The sequence below is a fragment of the Hyaena hyaena genome, unplaced genomic scaffold (assembly GCF_003009895.1).
Source record: "Hyaena hyaena isolate Hyena2069 unplaced genomic scaffold, ASM300989v1 scaffold_308, whole genome shotgun sequence".
Classification (NCBI taxonomy): Eukaryota; Metazoa; Chordata; class Mammalia; order Carnivora; family Hyaenidae; genus Hyaena; species Hyaena hyaena.
This window is the reverse complement of record NW_024080942.1, coordinates 30,542-42,350: the sequence shown is the minus strand read 5'-3', so window position 1 is coordinate 42,350 and position 11,809 is coordinate 30,542. Positions and strand designations below refer to the sequence as shown.

The following is an 11,809-nucleotide window of genomic DNA, read 5'->3' as shown; positions in this document are numbered from 1 at the left end:
CGCGGCCAGAGAGCCCGGTTGCACCAGCCCGGCGGGTACGCAGTTCCACAGGCGACGCTGACGCGAGGGCCCCGCGAGCACCGGGAGGCGGCTCACGGCGGGTGCAGGCCGCGAGAGCCCCTCCAAACGCGTCCTGCGGGTCGGGTTCTCGGGCCGAGGACCCGCCCGGCGTGGGCCCAGGCCCGTGCAGCCGTGGGTGACCCCGGTCCGACCGAAGACCCGGCCCGAGGCGGGTCTCTGAGCGTAGAGAGCAATTCCGAGTGCACGACCCACGTGTGGCCGTGGGCGCCCACGCGCACCTGAGCCAGCGGAGAAGAGAAACCAGAGCTGGGGGGCAGGAGGCGGCGGCCTGGGGAGGAGGCAGCAGGGTGCGCGCGCGACCTGGAAGTGTTTGCGTCACCAGTTACTCCCTAGGGGCCCAGGGACGCACCCTCCGCCCAGGATGGGTACGGGCTGGGGCCAGTGAGTCACTCCCAGAGGGTCCCCGCGGATCCGCAACGCCGAGCGGGGCCGGGGAGCGGCCATGACCTGGGCTCGGTGTCAGTATAGTTGGCGCGCCCTCCTCGGAGTAACGCCGGAGCCCCCCGGGCGCAACGGCCCCACCCAATCCCCTCGCCCAGGGACCGCGCCCCTCGCCCCTGCTCCCGACAGCGAGGGCGGACACTCGGGACGGCTCGTCCCCGGCTCCCGGGAGTCTGAGCGCCTCGCGCACGGAGGGGCCCGGCGCCGGTGGGGGCGGGAAGGCAGCCCCGGGTGTCGGGGAAATGCGGCGTCTAGCGGGGAAGCAAGGCGTCGGGACGCGGAGTCGGCTTGTCTGCCCGCCCTCGCTCCCGCGCGCCCTCGCCCGCGGCCCCAAGCTGGCCGAGGGTCGCGGTCCCCGGCTCCCGGCGGGAGAGCCCCGGCGCCCGGCCCGCGTCCAACCGGGGGTAGGCGGCGCAGCAGGCTCCGCAGGGGCGACGCGCGCCAAAAGGCGGCGGGAAGGAGGCGGGGCAGAGCGCGCCCGGGACCCCGACTCGCACGCGGCCAGCTGGGGGGGCGGGGCGCCGGCGGCCCCCTTGGCCTCGGCCCGGCCCCGCCGCCCGCGCTCCTCCCGCCGCGCTGAGCGGCCCGCGCTGCCTTCCCGCCCGGCCGGCGGCGCCAGGCGCTAACTTCCGCGGCCGCCCCTGCCCGCGGCGCCTCCCCTCCGCGCGCCCATATAACCCGCCTGGGCAGCCCGTGCCCGCCGTGCACCCGCTACCGGGCCAGCGCCGGGCCGGCTCCGGCGTCGATGCCCCGCGGCTCCGACTGCACCAGGTAGGAAGCGCCGCGAGCCGGCGCGCGGGGGCCTGGGCGCGGCCTGCGGGGGCCGGAGTGCAGGGCTGGGGGCCCCGGGGCTCCCACGCTAGGGGCTGCGAGGAAGCGGCGAGCGTGCAGGAGCTGTGAGGGAGGGTGACGTGGGGCATCCCTCCGGAGTCCCTCCGGCCCCTGGGACGCCGCGCGGGTGGCAGGGAGCTGCTTGAGTTCAGCCCACGAGGAGATGGATGGGGGGGGAGGGGTTCCTGCCAGCAGCGCGTCTGGGACAGGTCGGTGTTCAGTCAGTGCCAGGAGCAGCCTCGCTGGGGGTCCCGGAGGGCCTAGCTCCAGCTGACCCCTCCACCCCAGCTTCTGAGGGGAGGTCTGAAGGTGATGGGGAAGAGACCGGCTGGGAGTGCAGGTGCTGATGGAAGCCGGTGACCCATGAATGTCCCTGTGGCTGACAAGCTCCACCCCGCCCGTGCCCACTCCCTCTGCACCCAAGAGGGCCACAAAGCCGGCCACGTTACCCCCCACGTCCGAGGCTAAGCGAGGCCCAGTGCTCCCCTGGACCCGGAACTGGGCGTGACCACCAAGCCATATCCATGGAGTCAGTTACTAAAGAGCTAGGGCTCCAGAGGGACATCTCCAGGTGGCTCCGAGCTGGCCAGGGGTGCCTGGCCTGCCTTCTAAGCGTGATTCAGGAGGAGCAGAGTCAGGCCCCTGGCCCACCCTGGGGAAACAGCTCCCCCGTCCTGGCGCCCCATCTCCCTACCGTCCTTCTCTTGCAGCCACTGTCCTTTTAGCCTTTGGAGGGAGGGAGCTATTATTACCTTCTTACTCAGCTTGTATTTTTGTCTGGTCCCAAGCGGATACGCAGAAAGTGTGCACATGGCTACCTAAATAGATGGGTGACAGGTAGACCATTGTCAACCAGCAAGGGACCAGGGAGACGGTGCATGGTTCACTTCTGACCGGAGGTCAATCGGTCCAAACGGACTATGTCTGTTCATTAAATGACTGGACATTTGGGGACCGTGAGCACAATGGTTTGGCTTTGTTTGCTCTGATTGCTGCTGTTTAGTTGTATAGCCTTAATAATTAGCTTTGGAAGAAAACGATTTAACGGAAATATCGCATTACCCGACTGGTGTTTACTGTTAGGTCCAGCCTCCTATCTTTTGATTTACCCATTAAAGATAAAAAGGCATCACACTGAGAACAAAAAGGCAGGATATTTGAGATTTTGCAACATACAAACGTATGGATTGTGCATGTAATTTTAAAAATAAGAAGCTGCAGAGCTATGACTGCTCAGGCGTGTGTCGGCTGGGGCCGCCGCAGGTGAGCTGGCCTGGCAGCTGGCACTAGTGGATTGTCCACCCTACTCGCTGTCCTTCTAGTGAAGGCCACGGGGAATGGGGCCGTCTGTCCAAATTCTGAAGGGTAGCCCCTGGGAAGGCCAGTCTGATACAGAGATTAAGCAGGAAGAGGTGGAGGTCAGAATGCTGGGGTTCGAATCCCCTCTCCTCCACTTAGAAGGCAATGCCTAGCTTCCACCAAGTGGCCCAAAAGTGATGGCCGTTGATTCCAGGTGCTGCTGCCGAGTTGAGAGAGCCAGGAGCCGGGCCGTGGGGGCAGCTCCGGGGTGGCCAGAAGGTCTCCCCTGGGAGGGAATGGAGTGGCTGGCATCGAGGCAGGAATCTGCCTGGGGCTTGGGCGGAGGCTGATGGCCCCAGTCAGGGGCACTGCAGCGAGGATGCCTCAGTTCAGGATTTATTTATAGAGTATGCCCCACCCACATCTGGGAATGGATTTATAACTTTGAACACATGCAAAAGACGTGGCTGAAATGGAGGTGGAGAGCCCGCAGACTCAGGGAGGGAGGCCGACATTCACCCCAGTGTTCTGATACCCCAAAGGGAACTAACTCATCTCACTGGTGAGTAGGTGGAAGTGGCACGTTTATCCACATGGGAGACGGTTTCGAGAGGAATTTATCCTCTTGATACTTGTATGAAAGTATCATTGCTAAAGTAAAATAAAATAAAATAAAAAATAAAATAAAATAATGGGAAGAAAGACGTTGCTCACATGGTGTACCTCGGGTTTGCTGGAAAAGCAGAAATATTTTCCAAGTGCATTTCTTCTCTCCGGCCCCCATGAAAGGGGAGCATATACCTTTTTTTTTTTTTTCCCAATTTGGGCATTTCCACGGGAGTGCTGAGTCAGTATTTTAAAATGTGTCAATTTCTGATGACTTACCTTCATAGAGCGAGAAAGGGGGAAAGCAGCAGATGGCAGTTTCCTCGCCGCCCTAGGGGTCTTCTCTCTAGGCAGGAACGGCTTTATCATGGACCGGGTCCCCCTCCCCCTCCCCCTCGCCGTCCACCCCTGCTGAGTGTGTCCAGGTCCAGCTCAGATTTCTTTAACAAACGCAGAGAACACATCTGTAAGTAGCAGCAGGCACCTGTGTGTGACCGAAACACACAACCACATCTCTTTGACAGGTTGCCTTCATACGTAAGCTGCATGGGAAGCATGGAAAGTCCTTTCCTTGTGTCTTGTGTAGAGGAAAATGGATCTGGTTTCTAGAAAAGTTCTCTCTGCTCATTGGGGTTCAAGTTAGAGACAAGTCATAGCAAAGTCGTTCCAAGAGACGAGCGCGAGTGGTTATAAACTCTCCATGTGACTCCCCTGCCTCCCTCACCCCCTGTCTCCCAGCTCCCCACCCCCCTACCACCTCTGCTCACTCTGGCCAGGGTTCCTTGGCAGAGCTGACATTTGCTTATCAATAGTGCTTTCTTTACCGAGACCTACTGCCCTAAACCAGACACCCAAAGAGGAAAAAACAAAAAAAACAACAACAAAAAGCCCCTCAGCCACACAAGCTTTGGGTGAGCACCTCTGATAACAGCTAACATCTCGCCCGTGGTGGCTCAAGCTGGGAGTGAGTTGAATGCTCTGTATATTTCCCCCTGCAAACCTCACAACAGCCCACAGAGCGGGTGCTCACGGTACTCACTCACAGAGGGCAGGTGGAGGGGTCGACGACTTGCACGCTTGCCCGCGGTGACGAACAGCAGAGAGGGGGAGTGGGGGCTCCAGTGCAGAGAGCACAGCCAGGGCTGGACCCCAGGGCTCTGTGACCAGCACCGCGTGCGGTGCCCCACCCCCCACCCAAACCAGAATGCAGGGCTGCTGTAACATCCAGTGGGGAAGACGGCATCTTTCTTTGTATCGCTTCTGCGACATGAATTTCAACATTCTGCCCGATTGTGGACGTGGCGGCAAGCCGCTATTTGAGTGGTGCCCGTGCCTTTTTCTGCGGGAGGAATCACCGGCGTTTTCATCATGCCTAACAGTTGCTGTAGAAATCTCAAACTTTGTGCTTGTCACCAGGTTGGAATGGGGAGTTAGGAGCCCCGCTGTGGGACCTTGTCACTTCATGCGTAAAGAAGCACCTCCAGTCACAGATTTGCGTCTTAAGTAGTCTGGGAGCTGTCTTGGTTTTCCGGGGCCCCTAGCAAAGTACAGAGAGTGGGCGGCTTCAACAACACAAACTTACTCTCTCTGGGTCTGGGGGGCCAGAAGTCTCAAATCAGAGTGTGGCTGCACATGCCTGGCTGCGGGGGGGGGGGGGTTGCTGAGCACGAGCAGGCAGTCCAGATCTGGGCCAGTTCCCGGGCTGTTCATCTGTATGGGAGGTGCAGGCCCGCCTGCCTCCCTGCCTCTCTAGGGAGGCCCTAGCCTTTCCCTCCTGTGAGCCGCCCAGGGAAACTCACCTGGGATTCCCCAGGGAAGGCTGGTCCAGCCTCCCCTGGCCCCACCAGGCAGGCACGGAACACCCGGGAGTTGCCCATCCGGTCCTTCCACCGGCCAGAGTGCTGGGGCCCAAGCGCCCAGGGCCAGGCTGGGAACCCTGCGCACCCAGGGGCCTCTCTCCTTTGTGATCCTGCTCAGAGTGGCTGCACGTAGGAAGTTCTGCCCAGCGCCAGCTGGTGAATCACTCCCCGTGGCCCTGGATGCCTGTGGGGAGGGGGCAGGGGGCTCTAATTGCTCACCTGCTGCTCCAAGGTGCCAGGCCCGGGGGAGGGGATGGGCATCTGGGGAAGCCTCTGGCTAATTGGGCAGGTGGCTTCTCCCTGGGGGAGGGAGGGTTGCACCAGGTCCTTTAAAATGGGCAGGGAGGATGTCCCCTCCTGCCCCGTTTCCTGGGATTTTAGAGGGGACTTCCTGGGTTCCGTTTCCTCCATTGGTCTGCACCACATGAACAAGATGCAGATTGTCACTTCTGCAGGCTCACCTGGGCAGTGCTCACTCTGGCGGGGCCGGTGGGGGGCGGGGAGGGCAGGGCGGTCCTGGCGCGGGTCCCGCCATCCTGTGAAGTGACAAGGGGTAGAGCGGCGTGAGGAGTGTGGGCTGCCGACCGTGGGACAGGTGTCCCTTTGCAGAGAAGGTGGCAGCCGTCAGGACGGAAGGCTGCCCCCCCCCCCCCCATGCACAGGGCGCACAGTTAAGTACACAGACAGACCGATCAGGTGCTTCCCCAGGCTGCAGGCTGTAGCACCTGCACTATGCAAATGTGGCGTCAGCGCCCAGTGCGAGTTAGGGGGAGTTAGGGGCGTTAGGGAGCTGAGCCAGGGCTGCTAGGCATTGGGATGTAAATCGAGGATCTGAACTGCCCACTCCCTCTTCCTGGGCATTCTCCGCTTCCCGCTTCCCCCGATGGCCCTGACCACCAACAAAATCCCGTAATTAGGCATCTCTTGGGGGGGGAGGCGGGTTTTTTTTCTTTCGGAGGAAGGCAAGCCTCAACTTGCTTCTGGGTTCTTGATTTTTGATCAGGGATGCTCCTTGACTAATTATTTGGCAGTAATGAGGGAGGAGGCATCCAGTGAGGGGACGTCTCCCTGAGCTTTCAGACGAAACCGTAAGTGTAAGGAGGAGGCATTGGTAAACAGGACGCTAATTGGATAAAGTGAAAATAATGAATTCTAATAAAAATAGCAGAAAAGACAATTGTAAGATTGAAGTCAATGTAATTCCAAGAACACTGTCCAATCTCCCTCTGGTTGATTTGATCTTTGAAATTCTTAGACTAATAGAAAGAGTCCGCTCTCGACAGGAAGATGCGTGGGTGAGTGGTGTGGGGAGAGCGTGTTTTAAAACAACAAAGGCTCAGAGTAGGTGGGATGGTGTAAATGGCTGGGAACCCTGGCAAGCTGCTTTTCAGAGTTTGGGGACTTTCTGCCCCCAGAGCCTTGCGAGTGACCAACAGAAGCGTGAGCTACTGACTTTCTCCTTCTTCTGGTTATTGTAGTGAAAACCTCTTGGTTTTGTTGATCCCTCCAAACCCTTTCTCAGTAGTGGCCAGGACATCCCTGCCGAGCCCGGGAGGCGGGGCGTGGACCCGGCTTTGCCCTTCCTGACCTTTTGAATTTTGTGCTATTGGATGGCATTCCATTGACAAAAGTTCTCGATGGTAAAAGCTGACAAGATCATGGTGAGGGCGGCCCTGCTGAGGAATCAGCTAGCAATGGGCTCAGTTCCACCCCAGATCTGCCACTCATTCATGGGATCTTGCAAAGCTGGGCTTTTGTAAGATGAGAGGAAGAAATGTCTTCCCAGAAACACTGGGTTTGCAGAGCCGCTGTGATCCCAGAGCGCGGCCCACAGCCCCTCATCAGGGTGTCATCCTGAGGGCCTCGGGGCACCACCAGGGCTGGCTAAACAGTGTCTGATGGGGCGGTTCACACCGGATATGCCGTGCCCTTCCCTTAGGGTCCCGCCACCCCTAATCCCATATCCCGGGGGCGCTGGTGTTTCAGAATTCAGATTAACAAAAAATTATTTAGAAAAGCCACACAGTACCTGATTCTTGTGTTTTGTAACGCCACCAACGGGTCCGATGGAAACCCCCCGCGGTCAAGCTCTGCCCTGTTCCTGCAACAACCAGTGTGTGTTTACGCCAAATGGGCAACAAGGGTCATGACGAGTTTGCGTGTCCGCCCAGAGGAGTCTGCCTCAGATGGAGGGAAAAAGCTCCCAGTTTTCTGAGCTCTCTGAGTCTCAGAAGTCACAAGAACATACAGAGCTGAGCTAGGCTGTATTTCATGAAAACTTAATCTGTGCATCTGTTCGCGGATCGTGTGTGAGGGGGCACCTGCCCTTTACCTTCGGGGTCTGAGCAAGCAGGTGGGGGCCCCACCCAGGACTCACCTGACCTTCACCCCCTGCCGAGGCCCTGGGAGCCGGTCTTGCCCGTGGGGTGGGGGTGGGGGGACAAGAGCCTGTCCCTCGGCATCTGGAAACCTGCGCGCAGGAGGGCGGGTGGTCAGTCGCCCGATGCTCAGGAGACAGGAGCCGGGGACGCTCTTGAACCGTGAAGAACAGAAGCGAGCACAGGAAGCACGCGTGCTGCCCGGTGCGCCTGGAGGAGGCCGCGGGTCAGGTTTTGTGCAGGTTCTCAGTTCCAGCCTCTGACTGTACCATGTTGGAGAAGTCACGGGGCCTCAGTGCCTCCCTTTCCAGGGCTGTAAAATGGGGATAGAAGTTTTTCTCGTGGGGCTGATGTGGGGCCCAGGACTAAGATCTGGAAAACCCTCAACGAAGCCCCCTGCAGAGAAAGCCATGTGACAGGCTGGGGCGGGACACGCGGCTGCTGTTTCACTTTCGAACACGTTTTACGAGACTCATTCTCGTAAAGCAGGGTGGCTGGTAATGTGGAGGAGGGAGGAAGGGTGGTGGAGCGGACATCCACCAGGGTCGCCACGCCCCCTCATCACCACCGGACCGCAGAGGCGCGCCCTGTGCCTCCCCAGCAGAGGCAGACCTTCCACCGCAGAAATGAGTGACCTCTGACCCCGGGCCTTCTCCTGGGCATCCCAGTCTCTGCGCCAGCGTGAGGCACCGCTTTCCGCTCAGAGGCCCGTGGTGGCTTTAGCTGCTCCCACCCATCAGCTCACAGGATGTGTCTCTGATGGAAGGCAGAGCGAGGCCCCCCCCCAAAGCACCCATGTCCAAAGGCCCCGGACCTCTGGTTATGGTAGTCACGTGGCCAAAGGAACAGTGACTCCGTCGGGGACCTGGAGGTGGTGATGAGCCTGGCCCAGGGCATCACAGACGTCCCTGTAAGATGGAGGCGGGAGGGTGGGGGACAGAGGGGGGATGTGGCCGTGGACGTAGAGGCTGCAGGGGTGGGCTCTGAATCTGCAGGAAGGGGCCTCCAGCCAAGGGTCATGGGCACCTGGCCGCCCGAAGGGGCAGGAAGTAGGAGGAAGCAGTCCTGCCGCCATCTTGATTTTAGGCCCACAAGACTCCCCTCGCACTCGGGGCTCCGGGCCCCTGAGAGGGCGCGTGTGGGCACAGAGGCTGAGGCTCGGGCCGGGTCCCACTCTCGTCCTGCTCGAAAGACGCCCACGTGGCCCTCGCAGGTGAACGCGGGCCCCGGCCTAGGCAAGAGGGTCTCCTGTGGTGGCAGGAAGGTATAGGGATGCTTGTCTGGCTCCCATGAGCACCCCGAGCTGCGGCCACTCTCACTGCATTGACTGTGTCCAGAGGCCCATCTGACATCGGCACTCAGGGCCACCCACCCACCTTTGGTCTCAGGCGTGGGTGGCGGGGGCTGTGCCAAGGGCTGTGTGAGTCCTACGTGTCCAGGGCCGCGTCTCCACCCCCCAGCTCAGAAGGCAGGGCCCCCGCCTCCCAAGTCAGGCCGCCCCTCTCTCCACAGGGGACGGGCTGGGGAGAAGGGTGTGCCAGGAGGTCACCCCCACAGGACCCCTGTGATGAGATCTCAGCTTGGGAGTGGGTGGTGGGGCCCCTCCCGGAGTCCGTGGCTGCAGTGAGGGGCTGCTTCCCAGACACGCGGGCCATGCCACCTACCGCTGCCAGCCGTGGGCAGCCTGGCAGCACCTGCTGGCTTCGTGGCCTCTTTTCCAGGACCTGGGCACACCTCCGTCCCACCACCACCCACCGTCCCCGTGTGGCCGTGACACGCCTGTGCATCACGCACACCCGCACGGTTCTCCTGCAGCCCCACTCCACGCCTGCACACAGGCCGCACACAGACACGGGCTAGTCTGCAGAAACGTGTTCAGCAAGAGGCAGGGAGCCCACAGCTGCAGGCTGACACTTCCCCAGGAGCCAGGGCGCAGAGCCCTTTGCCCTGGGTGGCCGACCCCCCCCCCCCGCCCTGCCCTCCCCGGGAGTCCAGGAGAGAGCACCAGGCGTCCCTGACGGCGTCCCTCAGGAGTGCGTGTCTGCGTGTGTGTGTGTGTGTGTCTGCATGCGTGTGTGCCTGCGTGCCTGTGCGTGTGTGCCCGTGGGCCTGCGTGTGTGCCTGCGTGCCTGTGTGTGTGCCCGCATGCGTGTGTGCATGTGTGCCCGCGTGCCTCTGTGTGTGTGCGTGTGTGCCCGCGGGCCTGTGTGCAGGCGTGTGTGCCCGCATGCGTGTGTGCGTGTGTGCCTGCGAGCCGCATCCCTGAAGGGCAAGGGCTTTGGCTCCCGGGTCGGCTGTATCTTCAGTTTCCATCCAGCCCGGAGGCGTTACCCTGCCGGGCACCCTACTCCCCAAGGGTTTCTGCCCAGACTAAGGGGCAGCGGATCTGCTCCAGGGGCTCCAGGAAACCACTGCAAACGATGTTCCCCCAGCTTGTGTTACGTGGAACTGTATTCGTATCCTGTTGCCGCTGTAACAAATGACCACACATTTAGCGGCTTAGAGCAGCATGGATTTACTTTCCCATAGTTCCGGAGGTCAGAAGCCTCAATCTATCTCTCTGGACTAAAATCAAGGTGAAAGCATAAGGTGCTCCCGGAGGCTGGAGCAGAGCCCAGGGTGCTCCTGGATGTTGAAGGCGAGTGCGGGGCGCTCCCCAATGTTGAAGGCGAGCATGGGGTGCTCCTGGAGGTTGGAGGGGAGCGTGGGGTGCTCCTGGGGGTTGGAGGGGAGCGCAGGGTGCTCTCGGAGGTTGGAGGCAAGTGCGGGGTGCTCCCCGATGTTGAAGGCGAGCGTGGGGTGCTCCTGGAGGTTGGAGGGGAGAATGCATTGCTTGGCTCTTCCAGATCCTAGAAGCACTTGCACTTCCTGCCTCGTGGCCCCTTCCTGCCTCTGCAAAGCCAGCAGGTTGGCACCCTGACCCCCTGCCTCCCCCTAACCAGGACCCTGTGGCTATACTGGGTGCCCCCACCCCCCACTGGCCAGTACAAGATGCCTCTGCCCTCAGATGTGTCCCTTTTTTTTTAATTTTTTTTTAATGTTTTATTTATTTCTAGGAGAGAGAGAGAGAGACAGCGTGAGCAGGGGAGGGTCAGAGAGAGAGGGAGTCACAGACTGAAACAGGCTCCAGGCTCTGAGCTGGCAGTCAGCACAGAGCCCGACGCGGGGCTCGAACCCACGAACCGCGAGACCATGACCTGAGCGAAAGTCGGACGCTTAACCGACTAAGCCACCCAGGCGCCCCATAGATGTGTCCCTTAATCCCATCTGCACGGCCCCTTCTCACGTCCATTCAGGTGGCCTGAGCTCGCTGTGCTGCTGCCCGTGGCAGGGAAGGAGGGGCGGTGAGCGGTGACACAGGTTAGTGTCCCGGTCGGGGCCTCCTCAGGGTCCTTGTGGCCAGTTGTTAAAAACATGTGCCTGGAGCGCTATCGACAGCAGCCAAACTATGGCAAGAGCCCAAATGTCCATCGTCTGATGAGTGGACAAAGAAGATGTGGTTTGTGTATACGACGAACACTACTCGCCACCGAGAAGAGTGGAATCTGGCCATTTGCAGTGACGTGCACGGAGCTGGAGGGTATTATGCTAAGTGAAAGAAGTCAGGCAGAGAGAGACAAACATCATATGATTTCACTCAGTTGTGAAAGTTAAGAAAAAAACAGATGATCGTAGGGGAAGGGAAAGAAGAGTAACATAAAAACAGAGATAGAGGCAAACCCCCAGAGACTCCTAAAGACGGAGAACAGACTGAGGGTTGCTGGGGGGGTGGGGGTGGGTGCCGCCTGGAGGACGGCACTTGCTGGAATGAGCACGGGGTGTCACGTGTAAGTGACACATCGCTAGGTTCTCCTCCTGAATTTACTAACACGCTATATGTTAACTAACCTGGATTTAAATGAAAAATAAAGAAAATACAAAACCCCAAGATCTATGTGCCAGGGGAAAAAAAAGAACAAAACCAAAAACACGTGGTTGGAAAATCAGAACGGGGTCTGGAGGCCACATGTTATGTGAAGTACCTGAATTTACCGTGCGTGTGCACGTGCTCGTGCTCGCACACGTGTAGGCAGCAAAGCAGCCGAGTATCAACTTCCTGGTTGGACCTAATTTTGACAAAGATGGGTCCTTATTTGTTAGCACCCCCGCCGACACGTCACGGGTGGAATGCTCTGGGTGTAGAATCCGCTGTGGCTGGAGGGGGCCTGTCGTGGGGCCGGGGGTGGGTTCACGGGCAGCTTGCACCGTGCTCTCTCTCTGCGGGCGTTTGGAAGTTTCTGTGAGGAGGAATAGAAGGAGGATGTGCAAGTGTGG

General features: G+C 59.9%; 1 protein-coding gene across 1 annotated transcript in view; it reads left to right on the top strand.

Annotated features, from left to right (window-relative positions):
* Window positions 1-1,216: 1,216 nt before the first annotated feature.
* The window catches only part of LOC120242588 (tumor protein p73-like), a gene marked incomplete at its 3' end in the record, with an annotated part of 38,962 nt that continues 28,369 nt past the window's right edge, over window positions 1,217-11,809 (top strand). The window contains exon 1 of the mRNA XM_039248449.1: window positions 1,217-1,293. The remainder of the gene's footprint in view (window positions 1,294-11,809) is intronic.